General features: G+C 46.1%; 1 protein-coding gene and 1 long non-coding RNA gene across 2 annotated transcripts in view; both read right to left on the bottom strand.

Annotated features, from left to right (window-relative positions):
* LAPTM4B (lysosomal protein transmembrane 4 beta) overlaps positions 1-15,610 on the bottom strand; it is a 174,385-nt gene that overhangs the window by 74,848 nt on the left and 83,927 nt on the right. The window lies entirely within an intron of this gene.
* On the bottom strand, positions 9,290-13,127 carry LOC141053109 (uncharacterized). The gene is made up of 3 exons (XR_012220972.1): positions 12,399-13,127; positions 10,947-11,176; positions 9,290-10,079 (listed from the first exon to the last, which is right to left on the bottom strand). It is a non-coding gene; the product is annotated as an uncharacterized lncRNA (long non-coding RNA).

The following is a 15,610-nucleotide window of genomic DNA, read 5'->3' as shown; positions in this document are numbered from 1 at the left end:
CTGCTGTGTGCACCACGAACACCTCTGCCAAGCTGCCCCCGGCCCGTACGGCTCGTGTGAGAGCCATCACCGCTGCTGTGTGCTGGGAATGCCTCAAGCAACCGATTTACCAGAGTTGCTTGTTTATTAGCCAATATTAGGTCAAGGTTCTCCTGTGGCATGATGTTTTGTAATTTGCCTTTATAGCGTGGATCCAGGATGCTGGACAACCAGTAGTCGTCATCGTTCATCATTTTGGCAATGCGGGGGTCCCTTTTTAGGATCCGCAAGGCATAATCTGACATGTGGGCCAATGTTCCCGGTGTCAATGATGCACTGCGAGTGCTGGTTGGAGTTGCACTTTCTGGCAAATCCACATCCCTCCAGTCACGCACAAACCCTGTACCAGACCTTGCCACGCCAACATTTTCACTTGCCCCACGAGATGCATCCTCCTCCCCTAAGTAATCATCCCCATCATCATCCTCCTCCTCCTCCTCTTCTTCCTCCACCTCGTCCAGGAGAGGTCCCTGAGCAGACAATGGCTGAATGTCATCAAGGATTCCCTCCTCCTCTTCCTCCTCATCAACATTGGCTGCAGACGCCTGCTCCTTAAGGTGCGTCAAAGTTTGCATGAGCAGACGCATAAGTGGGATGCTCATGCTTAGGATGGCGTCGTCTGCGCTTACCAGCCGTGTGCATTCCTCAAAACACTGAAGGACTTTACAGAGGTCTTTCAGCTTCGACCACTACACACCTGTTAACTCCATGTATGTCTGCTCTCAAAGTACCTGGCCGTGTATCCTCCCACAAATGCATTATGGCCTGCCTCTGCTCGCACAGCCGCTCCACCATGTGCAGGGTGGAGTTCCACCTTGTTGCAATGTCGATAATGAGGCGGTGGTTGGGAAGGTGGAGCAATCGCTGCAGCTTCTGCATACGAACGGAGTGTACAGGCGACCGGCGGATGTGCGCGCACAGTCTTCGCACCTTCTGGAGCAGGGCTGTTAACTCCGGATAATTTTTGAGGAATCACTGCACCACCAGGTTCAAGGTGTGAGCCAAGCAAGGTATGTGGCTGAGTTTTGAAAGGGCTATGGCTGCCACAAAATTACGGCCGTTATCACTAACTACCTTGCCTGCCTCAAGATGTACACTGCCCAGCCATGACTCAGTTTGTCGCTTCAAGTACTCGGCCAGCACCTCGGCGGTATGTCTGTCGCCCAAACACATCATCTGCAACACAGCCTGCTGACGCTTTCCACTAGCTGCTCGATAGGGGGACACATCGTGTGCAACAGTGGCAGCTGCAGATGGAGTGCTCGTACGACTGCGCTCTGTGGACGAGCTTTCGCTTCTGGAGGAGGAGGAGGAGGAGGAGGAGGAGGAGGAGGGTGGAACGCCTACAGCCAACTGTTTCCTATACCGTGGGCTAGGCAGCACTGTCCCACCACCACTGTCCCCTGTGGACCCTGCATCCACCACATTAACCCAGTGCGCAGTGATGGACACGTAACGGCCCTGGCCATGCCGACTGGACCATGCATCAGTTGTGAGGTGCGCCTTTCCGCTCACTGACTGCTTGAGTGCATGGACAATGCGGTCTTTCACATGATGGTGGAGGGCTGGGATGGCTTTGCGAGAGAAGAAGTGGCGACTGGGTAGGTCATAGCGTGGTACTGCATAGGCCATGAGTTCGCGGAAAGCTGTGCTTTCCACCAACCGAAAGGGCATCATCTCAAACGAGATTAGTTTGGCAATGTGGGCGTTCAAACCCAGTGTACGCGGATGAGAGACTGAGTACTTTCTTGACCTACTCATAGTGTCTGGGAGGGTGAGCTGGACTTGAGAGCTGCATATGGTGGAAGTAGCGGTGGACAGGGCGGACTGAGAGAGGGTTGATGATGGTGATGGAGTTGGTGTTCTTTCTGATGGCCTAGAATCAGTCTTTCGTTGATATAACAGTGGGATTCCCTGACTGCTGTGGCCTTGCAACGACACCTCAACATTTGCTGCTGTGCTAACCGGTGGGCTTACAGTGGGGGAAACAATGTAGCGTTGCTGACTACCTTCGTTGTGATCAGTTGCACATGTGGCACTTGAGGTTTGGTGTTGTGTCCACGCTTGCAAGTGCATGCTGGTTAAATGTCTAAGCATGCAACTGGTATTCAAATTTTTCAGATTTTTCCCTCGGCCAAAGGTCTTTGCGCACTTCTTACAGATAACCTTGGCCTGATCATGAGGATTTTGTTCAAAAAAGTGCCACACTGCACTCTTCCTACTTTGGCAGACATTTTGCGGCCTAGCACGCTGTGATCTTTTGACCCTCTGGACAAGCTGTCCAGCAACTCTTTTGATGTTTGGAACCTGTCTTTGGAGTGCTCCGGGCCTGCCAGATAACAGCTGTTGCGATGTCGATGTCTGCTGTGGATGCTCCTCATCTGAGCTATTGGAAGCAGCACCCTCTTCCCCCAATGGATGCCAATCTGGGTCAACAACTGGGTCATCCATCACCTCCTCTTCTATGTCATGTGCACCTTCCTCTGTGTCACCGTGTATGGTGGTATAGTGTGCGGGAAGGGGCACCTGAGTCTCATCAGGGTCAGAATCTGGCTCTGTACACTGCGAGGACAATGTAGTGCTCTGAGTGAATGTACCAGCAGAATCATCCATCAGCGGCTGTGCATCAGTGCACTCCATGTCAGATTCATCTTGGCCTGGGTAATTCACCATTTGACTTTATAATCCAGGCATGGTATGTGAAAACAGCTCCATGGAGTAATCAGTAGTATGGCCTGCGTCATCCTTCAATCTTGGTTGGGGTGAAGGACACAAGGAAAGGTGTGGTTCATGAACATGAGCCTCCAATGACGACTCAGTGCTTTTACTTTTTACAAGTGAAGAAGAGGAGGCGATAGAGCTGGAGGCTGAGTCAGCAATGTAAGACAAAACTTTTTCCTGATGCTCTGGCTTTAAAAGCGGTTTGCCAACTCCTAGAAAACTAAGCGTTCGAGGCCTTATGTAGCCAGACGATGATGCAGGCTCAACACCTCCTGCATTCGGTCCTATTTTGCTCTTGCCACTACCATCAGATCCACCACCAACACCATCATTACCAGCTGCCAACCCCCGCCCAATTCCACGGCCTCTTCCACCAGCCTTCCTCATTTTTGGTAGAAATGTAGACAAAATCCAACAAACTATATAGTATGTAAAACAAGGTGTCTATAGGACAGGGGAGATTTTGAATTTCTGCACACACTTTTGGACACTGGACACTTTTGGATTGTGTGAGGCCCAATGAATATCTGAGCGCTATGTGACAAGCTCGATGGCACAGCTGTGACCTAAGTGACTAGAGAATAAGTGAGATTTTGAATCTCTGCACACACTTTTGGACACTGGACACTTTTGGATTGTGTGAGGCCCAATCAATATCTGAGCGCTATGTGACAAGCTCGATGGCACAGCTGTGACCTAAGTGACTAGAGGATAAGTGAGAGTTTGAATCTCTGCACACACTTTTGGACACTGGACACTTTTGGATTGTGTGAGGCCCAATGAATATCTGAGCGCTATGTGACAAGCTTGATGGCACAGCTGTGACCTAAGTGACTAGAGGATAAGTGAGAGTTTGAATCTCTGCACACACTTTTGGACACTGGACAATTTTGGATTGTGTGAGGCCCAATGAATATCTGAGCGCTATGTGACAAGCTCGATGGCACAGCTGTGACCTAAGTGACTAGAGGATAAGTGAGAGTTTGAATCTCTGCACACACTTTTGGACACTGGACACTTTTGGATTGTGTGAGGCCCAATGAATATCTGAGCGCTATGTGACAAGCTCGATGGCACAGCTGTGACCTAAGTGACTAGAGGATAAGTGAGAGTTTGAATCTCTGCACACACTTTTGGACACTGGACACTTTTGGATTGTGTGAGGCCCAATGAATATCTGAGCGCTATGTGACAAGCTCGATGGCACAGCTGTGACCTAAGTGACTAGAGAATAAGTGAGATTTTGAATCTCTGCACACACTTTTGGACACTGGACACTTTTGGATTGTGTGAGGCCCAATGAATATCTGAGCGCTATGTGACAAGCTCGATGGCACAGCTGTGACCTAAGTGACTAGAGAATAAGTGAGATTTTGAATCTCTGCACACACTTTTGGACACTGGACACTTTTGGATTGTGTGAGGCCCAATGAATATCTGAGCGCTATGTGACAAGCTCGATGGCACAGCTGTGACCTAAGTGACTAGAGAATAAGTGAGATTTTGAATCTCTGCACACACTTTTGGACACTGGACACTTTTGGATTGTGTGAGGCCCAATGAATATCTGAGAGCTATGTGACAAGCTCAATGGCACAGCTGTGACCTAAGTGACTAGAGGATAAGTGAGAGTTTGAATCTCTGCACACACTTTTGGACACTGGACACTTTTGGATTGTGTGAGGCCCAATGAATATCTGAGCGCTATGTGACAAGCTCGATGGCACAGCTGTGACCTAAGTGACTAGAGGATAAGTGAGAGTTTGAATCTCTGCACACACTTTTGGACACTGGACACTTTTGTATTGTGTAAGGCCCAATGAATATCTGAGCGCTATGTGACAAGCTCGATGGCACAGCTGTGACCTAAGTGACTAGAGAATAAGTGAGATTTTGAATCTCTGCACACACTTTTGGACACTGGACACTTTTGGATTGTGTGAGGCCCAATGAATATCTGAGCGCTATGTGACAGGCTCGATGGCACAGCTGTGACCTAAGTGACTAGAGAATAAGTGAGATTTTGAATCTCTGCACACACTTTTGGACACTGGACACTTTTGGATTGTGTGAGGCCCAATGAATATCTGAGCGCTATGTGACAAGCTCGATGGCACAGCTGTGACCTAAGTGACTAGAGAATAAGTGAGATTTTGAATCTCTGCACACACTTTTGGACACTGGACACTTTTGGATTGTGTGAGGCCCAATGAATATCTAAGCGCTATGTGACAAGCTCGATGGCACAGCTGTGACCTAAGTGACTAGAGAATAAGTGAGATTTTGAATCTCTGCACACACTTTTGGACACTGGACACTTTTGGATTGTGTGAGGCCCAATGAATATCTGAGCGCTATGTGACAGGCTCGATGGCACAGCTGTGACCTAAGTGACTAGAGAATAAGTGAAATTTTGAATCTCTGCACACACTTTTGGACACTGGACACTTTTGGATTGTGTGAGGCCCAATGAATATCTGAGCGCTATGTGACAAGCTCGATGGCACAGCTGTGACCTAAGTGACTAGAGGATAAGTGAGAGTTTGAATCTCTGCACACACTTTTGGACACTGGACACTTTTGGATTGTGTGAGGCCCAATGAATATCTGAGCGCTATGTGACAAGCTCGATGGCACAGCTGTGACCTAAGTGACTAGAGAATAAGTGAGATTTTGAATCTCTGCACACACTTTTGGACACTGGACACTTTTGGATTGTGTGAGGCCCAATGAATATCTGAGCGCTATGTGATAGGCTCGATGGCACAGCTGTGACCTAAGTGACTAGAGAATAAGTGAGATTTTGAATCTCTGCACACACTTTTGGACACTGGACACTTTTGGATTGTGTGAGGCCCAATCAATATCTGAGCGCTATGTGACAAGCTCGATGGCACAGCTGTGACCTAAGTGACTAGAGGATAAGTGAGAGTTTGAATCTCTGCACACACTTTTGGACACTGGACACTTTTGGATTGTGTGAGGCCCAATGAATATCTAAGCGCTATGTGACAAGCTCGATGGCACAGCTGTGACCTAAGTGACTAGAGAATAAGTGAGAGTTTGAATCTCTGCACACACTTTTGGACACTGGACACTTTTGGATTGTGTGAGGCCCAATGAATATCTGAGCGCTATGTGACAGGCTCGATGGCACAGCTGTGACCTAAGTGACTAGAGAATAAGTGAGATTTTGAATCTCTGCACACACTTTTGGACACTGGACACTTTTGGATTGTGTGAGGCCCAATGAATATCTGAGCGCTATGTGACAAGCTCGATGGCACAGCTGTGACCTAAGTGACTAGAGGATAAGTGAGAGTTTGAATCTCTGCACACACTTTTGGACACTGGACACTTTTGGATTGTGTGAGGCCCAATGAATATCTGAGCTCTATGTGACAAGCTCGATGGCACAGCTGTGACCTAAGTGACTAGAGAATAAGTGAGATTTTGAATCTCTGCACACACTTTTGGACACTGGACACTTTTGGATTGTGTGAGGCCCAATGAATATCTGAGCGCTATGTGATAGGCTCGATGGCACAGCTGTGACCTAAGTGACTAGAGAATAAGTGAGATTTTGAATCTCTGCACACACTTTTGGACACTGGACACTTTTGGATTGTGTGAGGCCCAATCAATATCTGAGCGCTATGTGACAAGCTCGATGGCACAGCTGTGACCTAAGTGACTAGAGGATAAGTGAGAGTTTGAATCTGTGCACACACTTTTGGACACTGGACACTTTTGGATTGTGTGAGGCCCAAAGAATATCTGAGCGCTATGTGACAGGCTCGATGGCACAGCTGTGACCTAAGTGACTAGAGAATAAGTGAGATTTTGAATCTCTGCACACACTTTTGGACACTGGACACTTTTGGATTGTGTGAGGCCCAATGAATATCTGAGCGCTATGTGACAAGCTCGATGGCGCAGCTGTGACCTAAGTGACTAGAGGATAAGTGAGAGTTTGAATCTCTGCACACACTTTTGGACACTGGACACTTTTGGATTGTGTGAGGCCCAATGAATATCTGAGCGCTATGTGACAAGCTCGATGGCACAGCTGTGACCTAAGTGACTAGAGGATAAGTGAGAGTTTGAATCTCTGCACACACTTTTGGACACTGGACACTTTTGGATTGTGTGAGGCCCAATGAATATCTGAGCGCTATGTGACAAGCTCGATGGCACAGCTGTGACCTAAGTGACTAGAGGATAAGGGAGATTGGATTGCTTTTAAAAAAGCAGTTTGCGGAGCAGTGGGTAGACAGCAATGCCAGCCTGTCAGGAAGCCTTAAAAGGCAGCCCAACAACCAACACCACTGATACACCACTATATAGCCTCCCCTTGCACTGCACACAGTGACTGGTGTGTTGTGCAGGCCAAATTGCTATCAGCAGCAGAAGCAGTTTTTTTTTCTTCTCAGCAGGACAAAAAAAAAAAAATTGGGATTGCTTTTAAAAAAGCAGTTTGAGGCCCAATGAATATCTGAGCGCTATGTGACAGGCTCGATGGCACAGCTGTGACCAAAGTGACTAGAGGATAAGGGAGATTGGATTGCTTTTAAAAAAGCAGTTTGCGGAGCAGTGGGTAAACAGCAATGCCAGCCTGTCAGGAAGCCTTAGAAGGCAGCCCAACAACCAACACCACTGATACACCACTATATAGCCTCCCCTTGCACTGCACACACAGTGACTGGTGTGTTGTGCAGGCCAAATCGCTAGCAGCAGAAGCAGTTTTTTGGTCTTCTTCCCTGCCTAACGCTCTCCCTACAGAATCAGCAGCAACCTCTCCCTATACTGAGATCGGCAGAAGTAAGATGGCGGTCGGCGTGCACGCCCTTTTATACCCCCTGTGACGCCCACCAAAGCAAGCCAATCACTTGCATGCCCTTCTGAAAGATGGTGGTGACCCGTGCCTATGTCATCACGTTGCCCACAGTGTCCATGGATCCTGATTGGCTGAAAAAGAGCGCAAAACAAACTTTTGAAACGCGACTTTGGCGCGTAAGTCGCCGACCTCGTGGCCAACCTCATCCTAGGGTCGGGTTTCGTTTCATGAAACCCGACTTTGCCAAAAGTCGGTGACTTTTGAATTTTTTCGACCCGTTTCGCTCAACTCTAGTAATCAACTTGCTCCTGGCAAAATTTCGACAACAAAAAAAAGATTTCACTTGCAGTGGCATCTTCTGGAATTGCAGCTACGCTTTTAAAAGGTGGCAGGAAAGCACATTCGACATTCAAACTACCACTTAACCTGTCTCATAGTGACAGCCCCATGTGTAATATTGCCAAGGGATCCGGACTGGCCAAATTGCTTCAAAAATGCAGTGCCATCATTTGGGATGAATGCACCATGTCACACAAAAGGGCTCTAGAAGCAGTGGACAAACTGGTTCAAGACCTGCGTAACAACAAATATATCATGGGAGGAGTAGTTGTTGTTTTGGCAGGTGACTTCCGCCAAACACTACCTGTTATTCCAAGATCAACCCCTGCAGACGAACTCAATGCCTGTCTCAAAGCATCGTACCTTTGGAGAAAAGTAAAGAAAATGTCACTGAACACAAACATGAGGGGCTACATGACAGGCGATGTTTCTGCTGAACTGTTTTCGAGCCAGCTATTGACTATTGGAGATGGCAAGGCACCAGTAAAGTCAACCACTGGACAGATCACCTTCCCAAGCAACTTTTGTTGCATTGTGACTTCCATTGAGGAGTTTAAAGCAAAGGTTTTTCCAAACATTCAACTCCACTTCAAAAATTCTGGCTGGCTGTGTGAAAGGGCTATTCTAGCTCCCAAAAATGACAGCGTCAACAAGATCAATCTTCAAATTCTAAATCTCCTTCCAGGTGTGTGCACAACTTACAAGTCAGTGGATACAGTAAGGCTGGGTTCACATGTACCATAACTCTCGTGGAAATTACCTCGAGAATTCCGGAATTCCATTCCAAGGGAAAATCGCATTTTAAATTCCCGCGATTTTCCAGTGGAAAAACTAGCATTTTGCAAGCGTAATTAGCTGGCAGAATTGCTAGCGTTTTCCAAGCGATCTGTAGCATCGCTTGGAGAACTGATTGACAGGTTGGTCACACTCGTCAAACATAGTGTTTGACGAGTGTGACCAACTTTTTACTATTGAGGCTGCCTATGTGGCATCAATAGTAAAAGACAGAATGTAAACAATAATAATAAAAAAATATATTGTTATTCTCACCTTCCGACGTCCCGCGCAGCCTTCCTGCCTCTCTCCACACTCCCGGTCCCAGTAATCATTTGCGACAATTACTGCGATGACGTCCGTTCTCGTGGGATCGCGACGTCTCGTGGTCATTCGCGATGACGTCATGCGAATGACCGCGAGACATCGCGATCCTGCGAGAACGGACGTCATCGCTCGCAAAGGCTTACTGGGACTGGGAGCGTGGAGAGAGGCGGGAAGGCTGCGCAGGATGCCGGAAGGTAAGAATAACAATATTTTTTATTTTAAATTCTATTTTTTTTACAGGGATATGGTACCCAAAGCCTGGAGGACAGTCTCCTCTCCTCCGGACCGTGGGTACCATCCGCAAATGTTCTGCTTACTTTTCGCATGGTGTGCACAGCCACATGCGGAAAGTAAGCAGAACAATGCATTCCTATGGGTACGGGATCGCCGCGATTCCGCAAAATTAATGAGCATGCTGCGTTTTTTACCGCAAAGCGATTCCGCCGCGCTAAAAACCGCAGCATTAGCACAGCATTGCGGAATCCCATAGGAATGCATGGGATGCTTATTTTTCGCGGAAAAAACGCGTGGAAAATACCGCCGCGGAAACGCAACAAAAACAGTACTTGTGAACGAGGCCTAATGGACCCTGCTCAAGTATTATTTTATCCAACTGAGTTCCTCAATTCCTTGGAGCCACAAGGACTTCCTCCTCACAACCTCTTTCTAAAACCTGGAGCACCTATTCTGCTATTGAGAAATTTGGATCCACCAAAGCTGTGTAATGGAACAAGACTCTTGATTAAGAACCTGTTTCCACATGTAATTGAGGCAACCATTTTGACAGGATGTGCCACAGGAGAGGACGTTTCCTTTCCAACAATTCCTCTCATTCCATCTGATTTGCCTTTTGATTTTAAACGCCTCCAGTTTCCTGTTCGACTGGCATTTGCTATGTCCATCAACAAGGCTCAGGGACAGTCCTTGAAAGTAGCTGGAATCGATTTGCAATCTCCATGCTTTTCTCATGGTCAACTTTATGTGGCCTGTTCAAGAGTTGGAGCAGCCAAAAATCTGTTCGTCTTTGCACCTGAAGGAAAAACTAAGAATGTCGTTTATCAAAAGGCACTCGAATAAATAGTACAAGATTACTTCACATTACTTGGCCAATTTATTTAAATCTGTGTGGAATATCTCTGGTGTTGAAATATATGTTGTGAAATGCTTCTATTGGCTTAGTTTTTGCCTTTTAATAATTACATTTCTATATATTTGTTTTGTGGTTTTTGTGTGCAGAATACATTTTTGTTAACACATTCTATTTTGCTAACAGCATTTATTAGCCCGGGCGAAGCCGGGGAGTACAGCTAGTTACATATAAATATGTAGCAGAAACAGATATATCAAATTACACACATTAACCGGGACGAGCTTAAAGGGGTAGGGGCACATAACAGTTTCTGCACCCCCTTAAACATGCTCGTGTATTAATTGAGTGTCCTCGATGTGCTCGAATATTATGTTCTAGTCCCAGCGGCTGCATGTCTTGCGGCTGTTTGACAGAAACTACACATGCAGGGATTGTCTCTTTGTTAGGTAATCCCTGCATGTGTTGCACCTGTTGAACAGCCACGAGACATGCAGCCGCGGGGACTAGAACATAATATTCGAGCACACCGAGGACACTCAATTAGTACACGAGCATGCTCAGATAACGCCTTATCGCTCATCAGTAAAAGACACATTTCTAGACATTTAGATCCAATGAGAGCTGCAGAAATGTGTCCCCCTGCCATCTCCGCAATATATTGTGTTGCTTCTGTCAGCATCAGGAAGAAAAATCACACCATTAGCTGCAGTTAATTAAGCCCAAAATGTGTTGACGAGCAGGTGAGACGACCATCTAGCGATACTAAGAAAAGCTGAACTGTCACCTTCCACATGAGTCAGTCGCATTAATCTCACTCACCGAGCGCGTAAACAAATTGCTCATCCCGTAGATGACATATAACTGTAGGATTCCTGATGGTAAAGGACAAATATACTGCGACGCTGAGGCATGGCGGCGAAATCCATCGGGCAGTCTTATGGCGCACGTACACATGGATGGACAGGCATCTCATCCATGCAAAATATTGTAATGCTCCAGCGAAAAGATCAGGTACGTTCCCTCTGGTTATGGAGATGAATAGTGGCAGGCTGAAAGAACAAATTCCCCGTATCAGGAATAATAATGAGCCAGTGGCACCATCACTCTTATAACCACCGTCTTCAGGACTAACCGAAATTGTTCCTCATCACCCCAAGCACAGCAGCTATGTGGCTGCCCCTATCATATATATATATACGACCTTAGATGAGGTGCTCACAGCGGAGCGATCATTGGTAATGGAACAGGCTGCACTGATTTCCCATTAGTATAACACACAGACCATTATTTGGAGCAATCTTTAGTCAAGGGGTGAGCAGTGAACCAACTTTGGGAGTCACCGTAACGAGTGGTTCACATTCACAAACCTCGATGTTAGGCCGGGGTCCTACTAGCGTATTGCATCCGTTGCGATATCCTAATGACCCTCGGCTCCTGCTCTGCTGTGAGCGTGGGCCGAGTGTCAGTGCTCGGTGCTCCGATCATCCTCTCGCATCAGAGAATCGGAGCACAGGTGCGGAGGAGACGGAGAAAGTCATTTCTCCATCTCCTCTGCTGCCGGCGGGAATCACACTGCACTTGGGTGATATCCGAGTGCAGTCGGATGTTTCATGCGCGCTCGTAGACTTATATGGGTGCTTACGATACGAGTTTGGCGTGCAATCACAGAATGCTGCAATTTTTTTCCTGTTCAATCGCGATCCAATTGGAGCAGGAAAAGAAAAGCGACACTGAGAACAGAAGCACAGGATTCAATTGGTATGAATACTAATCAAATTTTTAATAAGATTGCATTCGTCTGACTTAATTGAAAGTGGGAGCGAGCCCATAGATGTATTCTGATTTCTGTCTCAGCAGTGTAGCTATAGAGGGAATTTCACAGGTGCAGGCATCCGTAGATTCTCTCGTCAGACAGAATCTGTCCCAATATGCAAATGACTTTCTGACAAAACGCTGATCATACTTTGATCAGTATGATCATAGTGTGATCCGATTCTCTCAGATGAGGAGAGGATGGAAAAAAAATGTCTCCATCTTTTCCATTCTGTGAGTCTGTTGAAATAAATTGAATTGCACTCTGATGTCATCAGACTGCAGTCTGATATTTTCCAAGCACTCATTGATGTAGTGAAACCTCCACCAGGGGGAGCTGGTGAGGGAAGAGAGGTTACACATTAAGAGCAGCAACCCTGAGCAACAGCACAGGTGCCACAGGTAACGAGAGAGAATAGTCAGACGAACCGAGTCAGAAACTAGCAGGAGCAGACGTACCAGAAGGAGCAGCAATACACGTAGTTAAAATACCAAGCCGAGAGTCAGAAAGCCAGAACAGGAGCACGGGGTCCAAAACGTGAGACTAAATACGTGGTCGGTCGGGGTACAAGCTGGGGAGTCAGATGCCAGAGAGGGAACGTAACAGCAGAGACGAATACCAAGAGATGGGGTCAGAAATTAGTCCGGGTCATACACATGAATATCAGTCAGAGGCAGGAGAATCACCAAGGTACAAGGGTCAGAGGCTCTAAACTGGAAGCTTGAGCTATCACTAACACTGGTCAGCAGGCTGTGAGAGACTGAAATAGCCCAGCTAGCTCCAGAACAAGGCTGAGGAGATTAACTCCCGCATGACCAGTCCAGAGTGAAGACAGCAGAAAATAAACTCCGGACTGGACCATGACAATTGATTTGCATGGCCGAGTGGGTCCGGAATATTAGATCATGCAACGATTTTGTGCTCGGCCCCATAGAAAACATTAGTCCATGTGAGATCTGAAAATACACTCGACTGCACCTGCCCTAAGCATCTGAACCATACTAGCCCTTGTCCATAGCTGAATTGTCCCTGCCTCCAAAAAGACATAGGTTCCGGACAAATCTCTGTGGCCATCAGTGTTCCAAGACTTCCAACAAACAGAATGTGTCGTAAGGAATCTGTTTGTAAGATCAATCCCCCAAACTGCATATATGAGCATGCACATCTTTCAAGTGTAAATCCAATTATACCTTTATATCTCCTATCTGTTGCTGCATTCCAGGGTAGTTAGCATTTCCATACATAAGATTTAAAGGTGTCAGTGGATTTACCTTTCGAAGACCTGCCTTCCCATATATGTTGGTTGAAGGGTTGATCTTACTGACAGACTTTCTTTAAATCAGGTTATTATCTTAAATGTATTTTTTAAACATTATTGTTTTTTTTTATTTTGCATCTCATGACATGTATTAAACATTTTTTGGGAAATCTTGAAATTCTCACATTATCCACTGAGGCAACGCTAGACTGATAGGCCCCGATTCATCAAAGTAATTTCTCCAGAATTCTGGCATAAATTGCTTTAAAAAGTGGTAAAATCTTTGCAGAACATGGAGCTACGCAAAAATGTAGCAACTCTTGATGTTTCTCACAGCTCTGTTAAAATTGGTGGAGCAGGGATGGGGAAGTGGCTGGAGCCTAATGACGAGCTGTAGCATACCATGCACAGAAATCTTGCTCCAATCCCCGATTTGGGGTAAGAAGTGTCAGACGCGCCTGATTAAGAGGAGATGTGCGCCTCTTAATGAATCAGGCGAGTGTGCACCTCTTACAGGAGGCTGCTTATCAGAGGAGGGGGCGGAGTCGGACAATTGCCCACAGGAGCACCAGTTGGGCCAGTGATAATGTTCAGTTGATAAAACTTTTGTTGTAAGTAAATCACAGCGCGCAGCCAAAAAAGTGACACCTGTTTTTCAGACCCTATCTCTTGCTGTCTTCAGATTACATTGCAAAATTTGCTGATGCATTCCCTTTAATGAATCAGGAGAGTCTACCATTGCCACCTCATCAAAATCAGTAAGAAAATTGCCGGTCTTGATGATTTGGGGGTGTGGATTATGTTATTTCAGGAAATGCACATGTATATTAGCAGGCATAGAGGGACTCAGGCCCTAGCTTTTGTATTGAAGCATCTAATAAGCGTGTGCAAATGTCATTGTGAAGGGAGGGGGAGCAGGGTCAGCTGTCACATTGCCTATTGTGATTGGTGGATCCTGTGTCATCAGCTGTGTATAGAGGAGTTACCTGTCTCTGCTGATAATGAGCCTGAATCTATAATAAATCTGTGGCTAGTGGGAAAATTGAAAGATTTCAGAGATTTTTTTTAGTACAGATTGTGATTTGAAAAAAATAAGGTAAAAATAAAGTAAAACATTGTAAAAAATAAAATAAAATATATTAACACATGGGAGAAATAGGAGCATGGCCGGCCTTGTCCGTCCTTTGAATTCATGAAAAGTTCTGACACTTGAGTTACACCAGAAATGTACTCCAGTAACTGATTGGAGGACGTCTCTGGCAGAGATATACAGCACTTGTACTTTAAGATGCGCCCTAAGTCATTAATTGGAGTGCCTCTCATAATGCATTAGTCAGCTTACAGCTGACGTTAGCATGCCTGTCACGGGCAGTGCATGGCAGTTACATCATGTGGCGTCCATAGCTGGCACATGCCAGGATAGGGAACAATTATTACTGGAAGGGTACCAGAATCGGGGACATTATACGAGAATGGGAGATATTATACCAGGAATGGGAACATTATTACTGAAAGGGACCAGGATGAGGGACATTATACCAAGAAGGGGTCAGGATCAGGGACATTATACCATTAAGGGGCCAAGGATGGGGGCCATTTTACAAGAAAGGGGCCTATGATGGGGCACATTATTACAGGAAGGGGACATTATTACAGGAAAGGGCCAAGATCGAACATTATCACAAGCTGTGGAGCATTATTACATGGGGGTAAGGGGTGTATACGTATGTTTTTATTGGATGTATAATGCTACAAGGGCCCATTCATCTGACCAACATAAATTTTGCACCAGGGCCCATGGGACTCTAGTTACACTACTGGGAAGGCCTCTATAGACATTGCACAGCTGTCTAGTTCCACTGAAATCAGCACGATCAGCCGACTTTAACCTAATGTGTATGGGGGCCTATAGTGACACACCAGTGTAAGCCAATGACCCTTGGCTAATAAAGATCATATTGACTTTATTAGATGTACGTAGTCTCTATTCAATATAAAGAAAGCTTGGAGCTTTTTATAGCATGGATCCTATTCTTATTCACGCTCACAGAAACTTATCACCTTCATCCTTCCTTCTAAATGCAGGTTTCTGGAACTGGCAGTAAATAAGATTTACGATTTCCCAGCTTTGTTAATGAGGAGTGTGCATTAAATTGTGTTCAGCAGCACTAATGGAACTGCACCGACGGCCAATAGGTACTTAATGCTAATGAAAAACTGCCTAGAACATGTGAATAGAACAAGGACGGCATAAAATGATATTTACCAGTTATTTATCACTTCATCCCCAAGGGAATTACCTGCGAGTGATAGGAATTTTCCAATCTGTGTGCCAGAGAGTATCAGCGTGCAAGAATAGCTAGATTTGAGGCATGGAACGATATTCATCTAAGGCTCTGTTCACATTGCTGT

Source organism: Dendrobates tinctorius, unplaced genomic scaffold, assembly GCF_039654945.1.
Source record: "Dendrobates tinctorius isolate UK_male_01 unplaced genomic scaffold, ASM3965494v1 ptg000165l, whole genome shotgun sequence".
In the NCBI taxonomy this organism is placed as follows: Eukaryota; Metazoa; Chordata; class Amphibia; order Anura; family Dendrobatidae; genus Dendrobates; species Dendrobates tinctorius.
This window is presented reverse-complemented; position numbering and strand designations above follow the sequence as displayed.